The sequence below is a fragment of the Colletes latitarsis genome, unplaced genomic scaffold, assembly GCF_051014445.1.
Source record: "Colletes latitarsis isolate SP2378_abdomen unplaced genomic scaffold, iyColLati1 scaffold0013, whole genome shotgun sequence".
Taxonomy (NCBI): domain Eukaryota; kingdom Metazoa; phylum Arthropoda; class Insecta; order Hymenoptera; family Colletidae; genus Colletes; species Colletes latitarsis.
Genome location: NW_027488368.1, coordinates 23,409,359 through 23,426,084, shown reverse-complemented (window position 1 = coordinate 23,426,084; position 16,726 = coordinate 23,409,359).

Genomic DNA, 16,726 nt, shown 5'->3' with positions numbered 1-16,726 from the left:
GGCCACCGACTGGACCATTGCCACATAGAGGCGACGAACTCGGCCCGCCGGGCCCCCCAAGTTGGGCAGGATCCGGCCCAGAGCCGCAACCATCCTTTCCAACCGGGGGACCAGGCAGCGGAAATGCTTCTCGAAACGCCAGTGGCTATCGAGGATCAGCCCCAGATACCTGATCTGGGGCTTCACCTCGATGTCAGCCCCACCCACCCGAATCAGAGGGGGTGGCGGATCCTGCCGAGGTGAATGAAACGCAATCACCTCGGTCTTATGGACCGCCACCGTCATCCCCATCCCCCTGATCCGGTCGACGACGCGTTGCGACCCCTCCTCCGCGCGACGCATGGCCCTCCCCCAGTGCGCCCCGACGGCCAGCACCAGTGTGTCATCCGCATAACACACCGTGCTGACGCCGTCGGGGAGGCCGGCCCGCAATACCGAGTCGTACGCGATGTTCCACAGGAGTGGCCCGAGGACCGACCCCTGCGGAACACCGCAGTACACCTCCCTCCGCATATCACCATCCCGGCCCGGATACTCGATCCACCTGCCGCGGAGATAATCCCCGACGACCGCCCTGAGACAAGGAGGGACTCGATGATATTCGAGTCCCCTCCTTATCTCTTCCCAGGGGAGGGTGTGTAAGGCATTGGCAATATCCAAGGATATTGCCAATGCCACCCCTCCCCGGGAGACGGCCGCCTCCGCGAGGGCCCTCACACGACCTATCGCGTCGATAGTCGATCGGCCCCCCCGGAAACGGAACTGGCAGTCGGCCAGACCGGGATCACCCCGCGACAGGTGCTCGACGAGGCGGGCAGCAATCACACGCTCGAAGAGCTTGCCCACCTCGTCGAGGAGACAAATGGGCCGGTATGCGGAGGGAGACTCCGCGGGCCGACCCTCCTTCCGGAGGAGGACCATCATCGCCACCTTCCAACTGGGGGGGAATCGCCCGTCCCTCAGGCAGCGGTCGAACAACCGCCTGAGGTCGGCCCCAAGGACGCCCTGGGTCAAGACCCAAACCCGGCCGGGCACACCATCCGGACCCGGGGACGTGTTACGAACCTCGAGCCGTCTGATGGCCGCTGTCAGCTCCTCCTGCGTGACCCCCAGCTCGGCCGTCCACTCCACTGGGACAGCCGCCGCCGCCGGAGGACGCGGTCCCCTCTCCCCAATTGGGAAGAGTGTATTGACCACGTGCTCCAGCAGCCGGGGGTCAAGACCCTCGGTGACGGGGGGCGCCCACGGGCGGAGCTTATTCAGCACCACCTTATATGGGCGCCCCCATGGATCGTCATCAAGGGTCTGGAGGAGCTCCTTCCATGCCTGGGTCTTGGCCCGTTTGATGGCGACCTGCAGAGCAACCCGCGCCACGCGGTATGCTCCATACAGGTCATCAGCTGCCCTCGCTCGCGCCACGCCGTCGCCTGTACGTTGACGACGGCGCGCGCGGGTGTACTGGCGTCGGGCGCGGACAGTCGCGACTCGCAACTCCGCGATCGCGTCCGACCACCAGTACACCGCCCGGCGAGGAGAAGCCCGCCCGACCCGAGGCATCGCCGCGTCGCAAATACCCGCGACCAATGCTCCGAGCCGGGCGACCTCCTCCTCTATGCTCGGCAACTCGGCCGCTCCCTGCGGCCAAGTTGCAGCGAGGGCAGCTGCCATCAGGGCGTCCTTGTCCAGGCGCCGAAGCGCCCAGCGGCGTGGTGGGGTGCCACGCAGGCGGCCGTGTCGGGATGCACTCGCGGCGGCAGAGACCTCCATCCGGATGTACCGGTGATCGGAGAGTGTCTCTGCCCCCGCGACCACGTGCCAACCCGACACCATGCGCACGGCGTTGGGGGTCGCGAATCCAACATCCACGATGGACCCCCCATATCGCCGCACGCATGTGTGCTCCGACCCCCGGTTCAATACCCGGAGGTCGAGCCCCGCCGCCCAATCGCCCAGGATCCCGCCGCGAACGGAGGTCCTGGGGGATCCCCAAGCCACCGACTTGGCATTAAAATCCCCCAGGACCAGCACCGGCCGGGCCGCGTAGCGCTGCACGCATGCCGCGACCTCGGCCAAGTACAGCTCGAACGCAGCGTGACCGCTACGGGGCGAAATGTGGCACCCCACCACAGCGACTCCCCCCCAGTCCACGGCGACGAATCCCCGACCGCGCTCCAACAAGGAGAACGGTGGGGACCCGTCGCCCCCTCCCCATACCGTCGCCACCAAGCCGTCCGCGTCGCCCACCCAATGAGGGTGATCAGGGACGCGGTACGGCTCGGCGGCGACCGCCAGGCCAACCCCCCACTCCGCGAGGACTTGGGACATCAAGTCCTGTGCCGCGCGGCAGTGGTTGAGGTTGGCCTGGAGGAGGAGGCGGGGCGGCATTAATTAATGGCCGCGCCAGCCTCCTCCCGGCCGTCCGTCCCCGTAGCACCGTCCACCTCCATGGAGGACGATGCCACCACCCTCGGCACCGGAGCCGGTGCAGCCCGCCTCTTCCTCTCCTTCCGGGAGGGGGGAGAGCACTTCTTGCTCCCCACCTTGTGATCGGCTGGCCTCCCCATGTCCGCACACAGCGGACAGTGGGGGCCGCCGAGCACTGGCTCGCACGGTGCTCTTTGGCACCGCAGCGGTAACACTGACCGCTGCGGTCCACCGGCGAGGTGCACCACTGCCTCACGTGCCCCAATTCGAGGCAGCGGTGACACTGGAGCGGGCGCGGCGCGAGGATTTCCACTCGCGCCGAAACCCACCCCACCAACACCCTCCCGGATTCCGCCACCTTACGGGCGGCGGAGAGGGGGCACCGGGCCCACACCGACCCGAGGCCGGAGGGCGACCTGCGGATCTCTCCGATCCGCAGGTCCTCCACAGGACAGTCCCCCGCCCTCGCAAGGGCACGGGACACATCCTGTGCGCTGACCGAGTCGTCCAGCCCACAAACGCGCATCTCCGTGCGCTTCGTGGGCCGGGCGACCCGGACACCTCGCTCGCCCAGCTGCTCCCGGAGCCTCTGGGCGAGACGATCCGCCTTCGCGCCGCCTTCTGCACCGGGGATCTCCAGCAAGAGACCCCCGGTCACGGCCCTCTTCGCCCTCACGGAGGCGATGCCCAGCTCTTCCAGGGAGATATTCTCCCTGGCGAGCCGCATCGCCTCCGCGAGGGTCAGGTCGCCCCCCTGCGCAACGGTCAGCGTCACCGCTGCCGTTTTTGGGGGACGACCTGGTCGTGCCATCCCGACCTTCGCGGCCTTTACCTTGGCCGCCGGCGGCGGAGGCGGAGGCTGCGGTTGCGAGGCCTTCCTCGCCGCCCGCTTCGCCTTCCGCCCCACCACCTCACTCCACGCCACCCCCCCTTGGGAGGGTGCTGTGGAGGACGCGACCACCGCGACCACGGGTACACCACCCCCCTTGGGGGTCGCGACCCGGGGCCCTGGTGCCGCAACGCTGGGCGGAGCCTTCACTCCGCCCTTCTTTGCCTTCCCCGACTGTACCGGAACAGGTCGGGGAGGCACCGCCTTCCTGCTGACCGCTCTTCCGGCGAGGAGCTCCTCCCGGAAGGCGGCCAGCTTGCCATCAATCATGTCCCCAATCCTCCTCAGAAGATCGTCTTCTGAGGAGGACGGGGACTTCTTCACGGGCGGAGTGCGGGTGGAGGTGCCCGCGGTGCCCCGCACCACTGCCGCCGCACTCCGCTTATTTACCTCCGCCGAGGGACGCGGCGGTGGAGGAGGAGGGAGGATGGGAGGGAGGGCCGCGCTGTTCCACAGCGCCGCCGCCCTCCTCCTCCCCTGTCGCTCCTCCTCCAACAGGAGCTGCAGACGGGCGTTCCGCCATCTGAGCTCCCGCGCCGCCTCCCTCATTTCCTCCGCCGCGGCCTTCAGGGCCTCCGCGCCACCGCTTTTCTGCCCCTTAAAGGCGCAGGCAGCGGCGACTTTCTCCACCCGCCTCAGGGACGAGGAGATCCTCTCCGATATCTCCTCGGTCACCTCGTCCCTGAGGCAACTCAGCCTCACCGACGGGCTCATCGCCCCGCCCACCTCGGCGACGGCCTGCCCCGTCCTCTTCCTCTTAGAGCCTATGTGGCTCGTGCTGGAGGAGAAGGACGAGACCGACGCCGTCTCGTCGTCCTCCTCCACCCTCCACGAAGCCGGACCTGGCGCTGAGTGGGGCGCGAGCGCCGCCACCCTAACCCCAACCCCGTCTCCGTCCTCCCCAACCGACAAAACCCGCCCCATCCCCATTTTATTTTCTGTGTCCATAATAGTCCCACGAGATGGTCGGAAATAAAGGTCCACCCGGGCAGAGCCGCCTTACCCGGGTAAGCCTAATACTCCGGGGGTTCGGCAGGTTCCCCGGAGGTGGTCGCTTGGGATTGGGTCTTCTCCCCCAACCATGCATCCCATCGCCGCGCACCATAGCTTAGGATTGGAGGGCGATTTTATAGAGTCGCCATACTCGTGGCCCAGGCGGTTAAGCCAAGACCCCCGTTCCTCCTGCCGTCACGTACCATTCACAAAACCAATAGGGAATTGTGAATGGGTCGTTGTGACGACCAACAGGAGGCTTACGGTGTGTGTATGACTCGGGTACCCCGGGTTCGTTAAGCCCGTACTGCAGCTGAAAGGCTGGCAGCCCCTGAGGGAATCTGACCCATACTTTCGAATTCTTCACATACTTGTTGAACGGATCGTGTGTTTTTCCCTGATTTGGATCACGTAGTAATGTGGTACCACACTGAAACATTCAATTAAACCTAGTCTTGATAAATATTTTAGAGGATAACGCATGTTAGGTCTGGGATAGGTCTGGGATTTGTCATCATCAGGCTCATAGTTTCGCATATTTCTCAAACTTGTTGGCCAGATTCTGTGCTTTCACTGGTTTGGATCACGTAGTAATGTTGTACCGCCCTGAAACAGTCATTTCAACCTGGTCTCGATAAATATTTTAGATGATAACGCATGTTAGGTCTAGGTTAAGCCTGGGATTTGCCCTCATCAGACTCATACTTTCGCATATTTCTCATACTTGTTGGCCAGATCCTGGCTTCTTTTCTGGTCTGGATCACGTAGTAATGTGGTACCACACTGAATCAGTCAATTAAACTTGTTCTTGATAAATATTTTAGAGGATAACGCATGATAGGTCTAGGTTACGCGTGGGATTTGCCCTCATCAGGGCCATACTTTCGCATATTTCACATACTTTTCGAACAGATCCCTTGGCTTTTTCTTGTTTGGATCACGTTGTAAAGTGGTACAACACTGAAACAGTCGATTAATCCTGGTCTCGATCAACATTTTATAGGATAACGCCGGTTAGGACACGGTTAGGTGAGGGATTTGCCCTCATCAGGCTCATACTGTCGCATATTTCTCATACTTGTTGGCCAGATCCTGGCTTTTTTTCTGGTCTGGATCACGCAGTAATGTGGTACCACACTGAATCAGTCAATTAAACTTGTTCTTGATAAATATTTTAGAGGATAACGCATGATAGGTCTAGGTTACGCGTGGGATTTGCCCTCATCAGGGTCATACTTTCGCATATTTCACATACTTTTCGAACAGATCCCTTGGCTATTTCTGGTTTGGATCACGTGGTAATGTGGTATCACACTGAAACATTCAATTAAACCTGGTCTTGATAAATATTTTAGAGGATAACGCATGTTAGGGCTGGGATAGGTCTGGGATTTGCCCTCATCAGGCTCATAGTTTCGCATATTTCTCAAACTTGTTGGCCAGATTCTGTGCTTTCACTGGTTTGGATCACGTAGTAATGTTGTACCGCCCTGAAATAGTCAATTCAACCTGGTCTCGATAAATATTTTAGAGGATAACGCAAGTTAGGTCTTGGTTAGGGTTAGGATTTGCCCTCATCAGACGCATGCTTTCGCATTCTTCACATACTCGTTGAACAGATCCTGGGTTCTTTTCTGGTCTGGATCACGTAGTAATGTGGTACCACACTGAATCAGTCAATTAAACTTGTTCTTGATAAACATTTTAGAGGATAACGCATGATAGGTCTAGGTTACGCGTGGGATTTGCCCTCATCAGGGCCATACTTTCGCATATTTCACATACTTTTCGAACAGATCCCTTGGCTTTTTCTTGTTTGGATCACGTTGTAAAGTGGTACAACACTGAAACAGTCGATTAATCCTGGTCTCGATCAACATTTTATAGGATAACGCCGGTTAGGACACGGTTAGGTGAGGGATTTGCCCTCATCAGGCTCATACTGTCGCATATTTCTCATACTTGTTGGCCAGATCCTGGCTTTTTTTCTGGTCTGGATCACGCAGTAATGTGGTACCACACTGAATCAGTCAATTAAACTTGTTCTTGATAAATATTTTAGAGGATAACGCATGATAGGTCTAGGTTACGCGTGGGATTTGCCCTCATCAGGGTCATACTTTCGTATATTTCACATACTTTTCGAACAGATCCCTTGGCTATTTCTGGTTTGGATCACGTGGTAATGTGGTATCACACTGAAACATTCAATTAAACCTGGTCTTGATAAATATTTTAGAGGATAACGCATGTTAGGGCTGGGTTAGGTCTGGGATTTGCCCTCATCAGGCTCATAGTTTCGCATATTTCTCAAACTTGTTGGCCAGATTCTGTGCTTTCACTGGTTTGGATCACGTAGTAATGTTGTACCGCCCTGAAATAGTCAATTCAACCTGGTCTCGATAAATATTTTAGAGGATAACGCAAGTTAGGTCTTGGTTAGGGTTAGGATTTGCCCTCATCAGACGCATGCTTTCGCATTCTTCACATACTCGTTGAACAGATCCTGGGTTTTTTTCTGGTTTGTATCACGTAGTAATGTGGTACCACACTGAAACAGTCCATTAAACCTGGTTTCGATCAATATTTTAGATGATAACGCATGTTAGGTCTAGGTTAGGCCTGGGATTTGCCCCCATCAGGGTCATATTTTCGCGTTCTTCACATACTTGTTGATCAGATCCTGGGTATTTTTCTGGTTTGGATCAGGTAGTAATGTGGTACCACACTGGGACAGTCGATTAAACCTGGTTTCGATCAATATTTTTGAGGATAACGCATGTTAGGTCTTGGTTAGACCTGGGATTTTCCCTCATCAGACTCATACTTTCGCATTCTTCACATACTTGTTGAACGGATCCTGGGTATTTTCTGGTTTGGATTACGTAGTAATGTGGTACCACACTGAAACGTTCAATTGAACCTGGTCTTGATAAATATTTTAGAGGATAACGCATGTTAGGTCTGGGTTAGGTCTAGGATTTGCCCTAATCAGGCTCATAATTTCGCATATTTCTCATTGTTTAAATATCGCGTTAATTCGACATTCGAAAAACGTCGGTTAAACCATCGCGTGATCGAGAGAAAAACGGACCATTTCTTGTACGGTGTTGTTCCTTGTTTACGCGACATTCCAGAGGCTTCTCTGAGGCGTAATACGTTACGGGAACAATACCGCATAGAAAAACTCCGTATTTACATTCGATAACAGTTCCGCGATCGGCCCAGTAACGGTTCCAAGAGAACAGGTGTTACTACGCCGAAACGAAGAGAGGATTCAAAATTAATAAGAGACAGACAGCTTAGACCAGACAGCGCCACGAGATGAAAATTTCCCCTCCCTCGTGGCCACGGTTAAGCAGGTATGTCTCAGGTGGACTCGCTATTTGGTTCTCGACGAGAGCGGACCTCATCGTCGACCTCGTCTGAAGTCGGGGACCGATTCTCGACAAGTTAGTTTTGTCTAACCTGTCGTAGAATCATGTGAACAAAGTTGCTCGGAATTGAGACTGCAGCGGATTTAAATAATCCTGCCCTTGAGTCAAAATATTCCGGCCATACGTTCACATGCAGAAATCGGTCACTGCGACGAACGAACCATTTTGGAAAGAAACAAAATCCAACGGATTTTCATTCCACTTCGCTCAAAAAGCAACCGATGGCTGAAAAGTACCAAATTTACACTTTTATAGTGATTGGTTACCGCCATCGGTGCTGAATAAACACGTATTGCTGTAATCAGTGGTCGTGTAGAAGTTGAAATGAATAAAATCAGCGTGATTATCTTTCCAAAGATTTATCCCGCAATCGGTGGCTGAGCATAATCAAATTTACACTTAAATAGTGCTTGATTATCGCCACCGTTGCGACGAAGAACACGGATTGCTGTAATCAGTGGTCGTGTTCGAGAACCGAGAGAATTTCTTGATTCTCTGCTTGGCTATTGCACGGTTCAAAAACCCAATCTATAGGGCAACTTTGTTGCATACTCCCTGGGTTGGGTTCGTCGTTTTCCAGGGTCGAAACAAAAGTTTGGGATAACACCCGATAGGGGTCTTATTTGGCATTCCCTGGGTAAATATCTCGGCTGGTTTCGACCTGCTCGAGCGTGGGTTCCAGATCGTCAGTGGGTACGGACACTCGACGTAGAACTACGTTCAAAGGGCACCGTGGTGTTAGAACCTTAATAATCAGTCGCTTCTGCGCAGTTAAGGCTCTGCATCACACCGGTCCCGTACGGACCAGGGAACGGCGAGGGACCGCGGAGTTGACAACCTTTGGAGCCTTACAACCTCCACTTGTTGTCCTCTCCTGCAAAAACCAAGCCTGCAGCAGTGGGAAGATGAAGGGCGGAGTGAAGGCTCCGCCCAGCGTTGCGGCACCAGGGCCCCGGATCGCGACCCCCAAGGGGGGTGGTGTACCCGTGGTCGCGGTGGTCGCGTCCTCCACAGCACCCTCCCAAGGGGGGGTGGCGTGGAGTGAGGTGGTGGGGCGGAAGGCAAAGCGGGCGGCGAGGAAGGCCTCGCAACCGCAGCCTCCGCCTCCGCCGCCGGCGGCCAAGGTAAAGGCCGCGAAGGTCGGGAAGGCACGACCAGGTCGTCCCCCAAAAACGGCAGCGGTGACGCTGACCGTTGCGCAGGGGGGCGACTTGACCCTCGCGGAGGCGATGCGGCTCGCCAGGGAGAATATCTCCCTGGAAGAGCTGGACATCGCCTCCGTGAGGGCGAAGAGGGCCGTGACCGGGGGTCTCTTGCTGGAGATCCCCGGTGCAGAAGGCGGCGCGAAGGCGGATCGTCTCGCCCAGAGGCTCCGGGAGCAGCTGGGCGAGCGAGGTGTCCGGGTCGCCCGGCCCACGAAGCGCACGGAGATGCGCGTTTGTGGGCTGGACGACTCGGTCAGCGCACAGGATGTGTCCCGTGCCCTTGCGAGGGCGGGGGACTGTCCTGTGGAGGACCTGCGGATCGGAGAGATCCGCAGGTCGCCCTCCGGCCTCGGGTCGGTGTGGGCCCGGTGCCCCCTCTCCGCCGCCCGTAAGGTGGCGGAATCCGGGAGGGTGTTGGTGGGGTGGGTTTCGGCGCGAGTGGAAATCCTCGCGCCGCGCCCGCTCCAGTGTCACCGCTGCCTCGAATTGGGGCACGTGAGGCAGTGGTGCACCTCGCCGGTGGACCGCAGCGGTCAGTGTTACCGCTGCGGTGCCAAAGAGCACCGTGCGAGCCAGTGCTCGGCGGCCCCCCACTGTCCGCTGTGTGCGGACATGGGGAGGCCAGCCGATCACAGGGTGGGGAGCAAGAAGTGCTCTCCCCCCTCCCGGAAGGAGAGGAAGAGGCGGGCTGCACCGGCTCCGGTGCCGAGGGTGGTGGCATCGTCCTCCATGGAGGTGGACGGTGCTACGGGGACGGACGGCCGGGAGGAGGCTGGCGCGGCCATTAATTAATGCCGCCCCGCCTCCTCCTCCAGGCCAACCTCAACCACTGCCGCGCGGCACAGGACTTGATGTCCCAAGTCCTCGCGGAGTGGGGGGTTGGCCTGGCGGTCGCCGCCGAGCCGTACCGCGTCCCTGATCACCCTCATTGGGTGGGCGACGCGGACGGCTTGGTGGCGACGGTATGGGGAGGGGGCGACGGGTCCCCACCGTTCTCCTTGTTGGAGCGCGGTCGGGGATTCGTCGCCGTGGACTGGGGGGGAGTCGCTGTGGTGGGGTGCCACATTTCGCCCCGTAGCGGTCACGCTGCGTTCGAGCTGTACTTGGCCGAGGTCGCGGCATGCGTGCAGCGCTACGCGGCTCGGCCGGTGCTGGTCCTGGGGGATTTTAATGCCAAGTCGGTGGCTTGGGGATCCCCCAGGACCTCCGTTCGCGGCGGGATCCTGGGCGATTGGGCGGCGGGGCTCGACCTCCGGGTATTGAACCGGGGGTCGGAGCACACATGCGTGCGGCGATATGGGGGGTCCATCGTGGATGTTGGATTCGCGACCCCCAACGCCGTGCGCATGGTGTCGGGTTGGCACGTGGTCGCGGGGGCAGAGACACTCTCCGATCACCGGTACATCCGGATGGAGGTCTCTGCCGCCGCGAGTGCATCCCGACACGGCCGCCTGCGTGGCACCCCACCACGCCGCTGGGCGCTTCGGCGCCTGGACAAGGACGCCCTGATGGCAGCTGCCCTCGCTGCAACTTGGCCGCAGGGAGCGGCCGAGTTGCCGAGCATAGAGGAGGAGGTCGCCCGGCTCGGAGCATTGGTCGCGGGTATTTGCGACGCGGCGATGCCTCGGGTCGGGCGGGCTTCTCCTCGCCGGGCGGTGTACTGGTGGTCGGACGCGATCGCGGAGTTGCGAGTCGCGACTGTCCGCGCCCGACGCCAGTACACCCGCGCGCGCCGTCGTCAACGTACAGGCGACGGCGTGGCGCGAGCGAGGGCAGCTGATGACCTGTATGGAGCATACCGCGTGGCGCGGGTTGCTCTGCAGGTCGCCATCAAACGGGCCAAGACCCAGGCATGGAAGGAGCTCCTCCAGACCCTTGATGACGATCCATGGGGGCGCCCATATAAGGTGGTGCTGAATAAGCTCCGCCCGTGGGCGCCCCCCGTCACCGAGGGTCTTGACGCCCGGCTGCTGGAGCACGTGGTCAATACACTCTTCCCAATTGGGGAGAGGGGACCGCGTCCTCCGGGCGGCGGCGGCTGTCCCAGTGGAGTGGACGGCCGAGCTGGGGGTCACGCAGGAGGAGCTGGCAGCGGCCATCAGACGGCTCGGGGTTCGTAACACGGCCCCGGGTCCGGATGGTGTGCCCGGCCGGGTTTGGGTCTTGACCCAGGGCGTCCTTGGGGCCGACCTCAGGCGGTTGTTCGACCGCTGCCTGAGGGACGGGCGATTCCCCCCCAGTTGGAAGGTGGCGAGGATGGTCCTCCTCCGGAAGGAGGGTCGGCCCGCGGAGTCTCCCTCCGCATACCGGCCCATTTGTCTCCTCGACGAGGTGGGCAAGCTCTTCGAGCGTGTGATTGCTGCCCGCCTCGTCGAGCACCTGTCGCGGGGTGATCCCGGTCTGGCCGACTGCCAGTTCGGTTTCCGGGGGGGCCGATCGACTATCGACGCGATAGGTCGTGTGAGGGACCTCTCGGAGGCGGCCGTCTCCCGGGGAGGGGTGGCATTGGCAGTATCCTTGGATATTGCCAATGCCTTTAACACCCTCCCCTGGGAAGGGATAAGGAGGGGACTCGAATATCATCGAGTCCCCCCTTGTCTCAGGGCGGTCGTCGGGGATTATCTCCGCGGCAGGTGGATCGAGTATCCGGGCCGGGATGGTGATATGCGGAGGGAGGTCTACTGCGGTGTTCCGCAGGGGTCGGTCCTCGGGCCACTCCTGTGGAACATCGCGTACGACTCGGTGTTGCGGGCCGGCCTCCCCGACGGCGTCAGCACGGTGTGTTATGCGGATGACACACTGGTGCTGGCCGTCGGGGCGCACTGGGGGAGGGCCATGCGTCGCGCGGAGGAGGGGTCGCAACGCGTCGTCGACCGGAGTAGGGGGATGGGGATGACGGTGGCGGTCCATAAGACCGAGGTGATTGCGTTTCATTCACCTCGGCAGGATCCGCCACCCCCTCTGATCCGGGTGGGTGGGGCTGACATTGAGGTGAAGCCCCAGATCAGGTATCTAGGGCTGATCCTCGATAGCCACTGGCGTTTCGAGGAGCATTTCCGCTGCCTGGTCCCCCGGTTGGAAAGGATGGTTGCGGCTCTGGGCCGGATCCTGCCCAACCTGGGGGGCCCGGCGGGCCGAGTTCGTCGCCTCTATGTGGCAATGGTCCAGTCGGTGGCCCTATACGGGGCCCCCGTCTGGGCGGACGACCTGGCTGCCTCCCGGCGCAGCATGACTATGCTGCGTCGGGTGCAGAGGCGCATGGCGCTCAGGGTCGTCCGCGGGTATCGGACCATGTCACATGAGGCGGCGACGGTTCTAGCGGGGATGCCGCCCATGGACCTGCTCGCGCGGTCGCACGCGGTGATGTACCGGCATCGCGTCGACCGTCGCGCGGGGGTGGGGGCGGTCCCGGGCGGGCAGGAACCTGCTTGGGGCGATTTGAAGCGCCAGGCCCGGCAGTCCGTGTTGCTCGCGTGGCAGGGGCGGCTGGCTCTGCCAACCGCGGGGCACCGGACTGTCGGGGCGGTTCGGCCACTCCTGAAGGAGTGGCTGGACAGAGGCCATGGCAGCCTCACCTACCGGATGGCACAGGTGTTTTCCGGGCATGGCAGCTTCGGAAGATACCTGTGCCGGATAGGGAAGGAGCCGACGGCGCGTTGCTGCCACTGCGACGCTGAGCAGGACACGGCGGATCATACCCTGGAGGTATGCCCCGCGTGGGAGGGGGAGCGCCGTGTCCTGGTCGGCGTCGTCGGGCGGGATGTCTCGCTGCCGGGCGTGGTGCGCGCCATGCTCGGCAGCGAGGAGAAGTGGAGGGCCGTGGCCACCTTCTGCGAGAACGTAATGTTGCAGAAGGAGGCCGCGGGGAGGGAGCGCGAGCTTCAGCGGCGCGCTGAAGCTCGCGCTCGTGCGGTGGCCCGAGGTCATCGCCCGGTCGCGAGGCGTCGCGGGCGGCCGCCTCGGCGTGGCGGATGGCCTAGGCTGGGAGGGGGGTCCTGATGGGACCCTCCTCCCGCCAGGCGGCGCCGGGTCGGACCGGTTGGGGGTAGAAGTGCCTCCCCCTACCGGTCCGACGCAAGGGGAGGCACCCTCGGCGGTCTGGTGCGGCCATGAACGCCCGGCCGCCGGGGGGTGGAAACGGGGTCGCGGGCGGTTGCGAGTTGGGGCTCGCAGCCGCCACTAAACGCGGCCCCGGGACGGATAGCGGCGGGATGGAGTGGCCCCGTCCCGCCGCTATGAGGCAGTGTGTCTACTGGGGGGACCGATTGTCCCCCCGGGGGATGGGCGCGAAAGCGCGGGCACGGGGAGGATACCGGAAGAATGCTTCGAGCGATTCCCGGTATCCTCCCAAAGCGTGCCGAAGGGTCACCGTGGGGTTTTTTGTGGGTAGGTCCCGCGCCTGTCGTTGTGCGGGCGCGGGGAATCTCACACACCCCTCCCGCCTCTCCCCAAGGAGGTGGGAGGGAGTCTTTCGAAGATTTTCCCCACGACAAAAAAAAAAAAAAAAAAAAAAGAGCAGTGGGAAGATCGAGATTAGAATCTCGTCTTCCCCATCTGCAATTCAACGTTTCCAAAATCTGAAACGTTGAAATAATAATACAGTCCACTAACACAGTTGTGTATCGCTGTGTAAGAATCCCGCTCCTGTTTACCGTAAACGGAAGAAGGAGCGTGTGGATTAGAGCGAGTCAGACAACGCACCGAGCGTTGTCAGGTATTAACCGCCGGATTTCGGTATTTCTTTTGATTACAGAACACCGAGACGAGAGCCGTAGGGGCCAACGGCGGCGCAGGTTTTTTTTCCCGAGCCATCAGCTCGGGGTTTTTTCCTGCAATTTTTTAAATAATAAATAAATTCAATTTCGATTATTTTAATTTCCTTCATTTTTGTTTATTTTCAAGTTTATTTTGTTTAAATAAACGGCCTGTGTCCGGTGGACCAGGCGAAGGAAATTTTTAAATGTACAATTCACTTTCCCACACAATTCCAATACCTCGAAATTCGGACACCCCGTTAAAGGGTGAGAGATCGGGTCAGGGGAGAAAACCCCCCACCAGACCGACTCGCACCTATTTTAACACTCATACATCATGGCTAGATCCTGGGCTTTTTCTGGATTAGATCACGTAGTAATGTGGTACCACACTGAAACAGTCCATTAAACCTGGTTTCGATCAATACTTTAGATGATAATGCATGTTAGGTCTAGGTTAAGCCTGGGATTTGCCCTCATCGGACTCATACTTTCGCATATTTCACATACATGTTGGCCAGATCCTTGGAGTTTTCTGGATTGGATCACGTAGTAATGTGGTACCTCACTGAAACAGTTAATTAAACCTGGATACGACCAATATTTTTGAGGATAACGCATGTTAGGACTAGGTTAGGCCTGGGATTTGCCCCCATCGGACCCATACTTTCGCATTCGTCACATACTTGTTGTACAGATCCTGTGTTTTTTCTGGTTTGAATCACGTGGCAATGAGGTACCACACTAAAACAGTCCATAAAACCTAGTCTCGGTCAATATTTTTGAGGATAACGCATGTTAGGACTAGGTTAGGCCTGGGATTTGCCCCCATCGGACACATACTTTCGCATTCTTCACATACTTCTTGAACAGATTCGGGGTCTTCTCTGGTTTCGATCACGTAGTAATGTGGTACCACACTGAAACAGTCGACTAAACCTGGTCTCGACCAATATTTTAGAGGATAACGCAAGTTAGGTCTGGGATACTGGGGGGACCGATTGTCCCCCCGGGGGATGGGCGCGAAAGCGCGGGCACGGGGAGGATACCGGAAGAATGCTTCGAGCGATTCCCGGTATCCTCCCAAAGCGTGCCGAAGGGTCACCGTGGGGTTTTTAGTGGGTAGATCCCGCGCCTGTCGTTGTACGGGCGCGGGGAATCCCACACACCCCTCCCACCTCTCCCCAAGGAGGTGGGAGGGAGTCTTTCGAAGATTTTCCCCACGACAAAAAAAAAAAAAAAAAAAAAAAAAAAAAAAAGTTAGGTCTGGGATAGGTCTGGGATTTGCCCCCATCAGGGTCATACTTTCACATTTTTCGCATACTTGTTGGCCAAATCCCGGTCTTTTTCTGGTTTGTATCACGTTGTAAAGTGGTACCACACTGAAACAGTCCACTAGACCCGGTTTCCACCAATATTTTAGAGGATAACGCGTGTTAGGTCTAGGTTACGCCTGGGATTTGCCCTCATCGGGGTCATTCTTTCGCATTTTTCACATACTTGTTGAACAGATCCCTGGCTTTTTCTGGTTTGGATCACGTTGCAAAGTGGTACCACACTGAAACAGTCGATTAATCCTGGTCTCGATCAACATTTTATAGGATAACGCATGTTAGGTCTCCGTTAGGTCTAGGACTTGCCCTCATCTGGGTCATACTTTCGCATATTTCTCCAACTTGTTGGCCAGACTCTGTGCTTTCACTGGTCTGGATCACGTAGTAATGTGGTACCACGCTGAAACAGTCCATTAAACCTGGTTTCGATCAATATTTTGGACGATTACTCATGTTAGGTCTAGGTTAGGCCTGGGATTTGCCCCCGTCGGACCCATACTTTTTTTTTTTTTTTTTTTTTTTTGTCGTGGGGAAAATCTTCGAAAGACTCCCTCCCACCTCCTTGGGGAGAGGTGGGAGGGGTGTGTGGGATTCCCCACGCCCGTACAACGACAGGCGCGGGACCTACCCACTAAAAACCCCACGGTGACCCTTCGGCACGCTTTGGGAGGATACCGGGAATCGCTCGAAGCATTCTTCCGGTATCCTCCCCGTGCCCGCGCTTTCGCGCCCATCCCCCGGGGGGACAATCGGTCCCCCCAGTAGACACACTGCCTCATACTGCCTCATAGCGGCGGGACGGGGCCACTCCATCCCGCCGCTATCCGTCCCGGGGCCGCGTTTAGTGGCGGCTGCGAGCCCCAACTCGCAACAGCCCGCGACCCCGTTTCCACCCCTCGGCGGCCGGGCGTTCATGGCCGCACCAGACCGCCGAGGGTGCCTCCCCTTGCGTCGGACCGGTAGGGGGAGGCACTCCTACCCCCAACCGGTCCGACCCGGCGCCGCCTGGCGGGAGGAGGGTCCCCTCAGGACCCCCCTCCCAGCCTAGGTCATCCGCCACGCCGAGGCGGCCGCCCGCGACGCCTCGCGACCGGGCGACGACCTCGGGCCACCGCACGAGCGCGAGCTTCAGCGCGCCGCTGAAGCTCGCGCTCCCTCCCCGCGGCCTCCTTCTGCAACATTACGTTCCCGCAGAAGGAGGCCACGGCCCTCCATTTCTCCTCGCTGCCGAGCATGGCGCGCACCACGTCCGGCAGCGAGACATCCCGCCCGACGACGCCGACCAGGACACGGCGCTCCCCCTCCCACGCGGGATCGGACCCATACTTTCGCATTCTTCACATACTTGTTGTACAGATCCTGGGTTTTTTCTGGTTTGAATCACGTGGTAATGTGGTACCACACTGAAACAGTCCATAAAACCTAGTTTCGGTCAATATTTTAGAGAACAACGCACGTTAGGTCTGGGTTAGGTCCTGGATTTGCCCGCATCAGGCTCATACTTTCGCATATTTCTCATACTTGTTGGCCAGATCCTGGGCTTTTTCTGGTTTGGATCACGTAGTAATGTGGTACCACACTGAAACAGTCGACAAAACCTGGTCTCGACCAATATTTTAGATGATAACGCAAGTTGGGTCTGGGACCATTCACAATTCCTTTTTTCGTTTTGTGAATGGTACGCGACTGC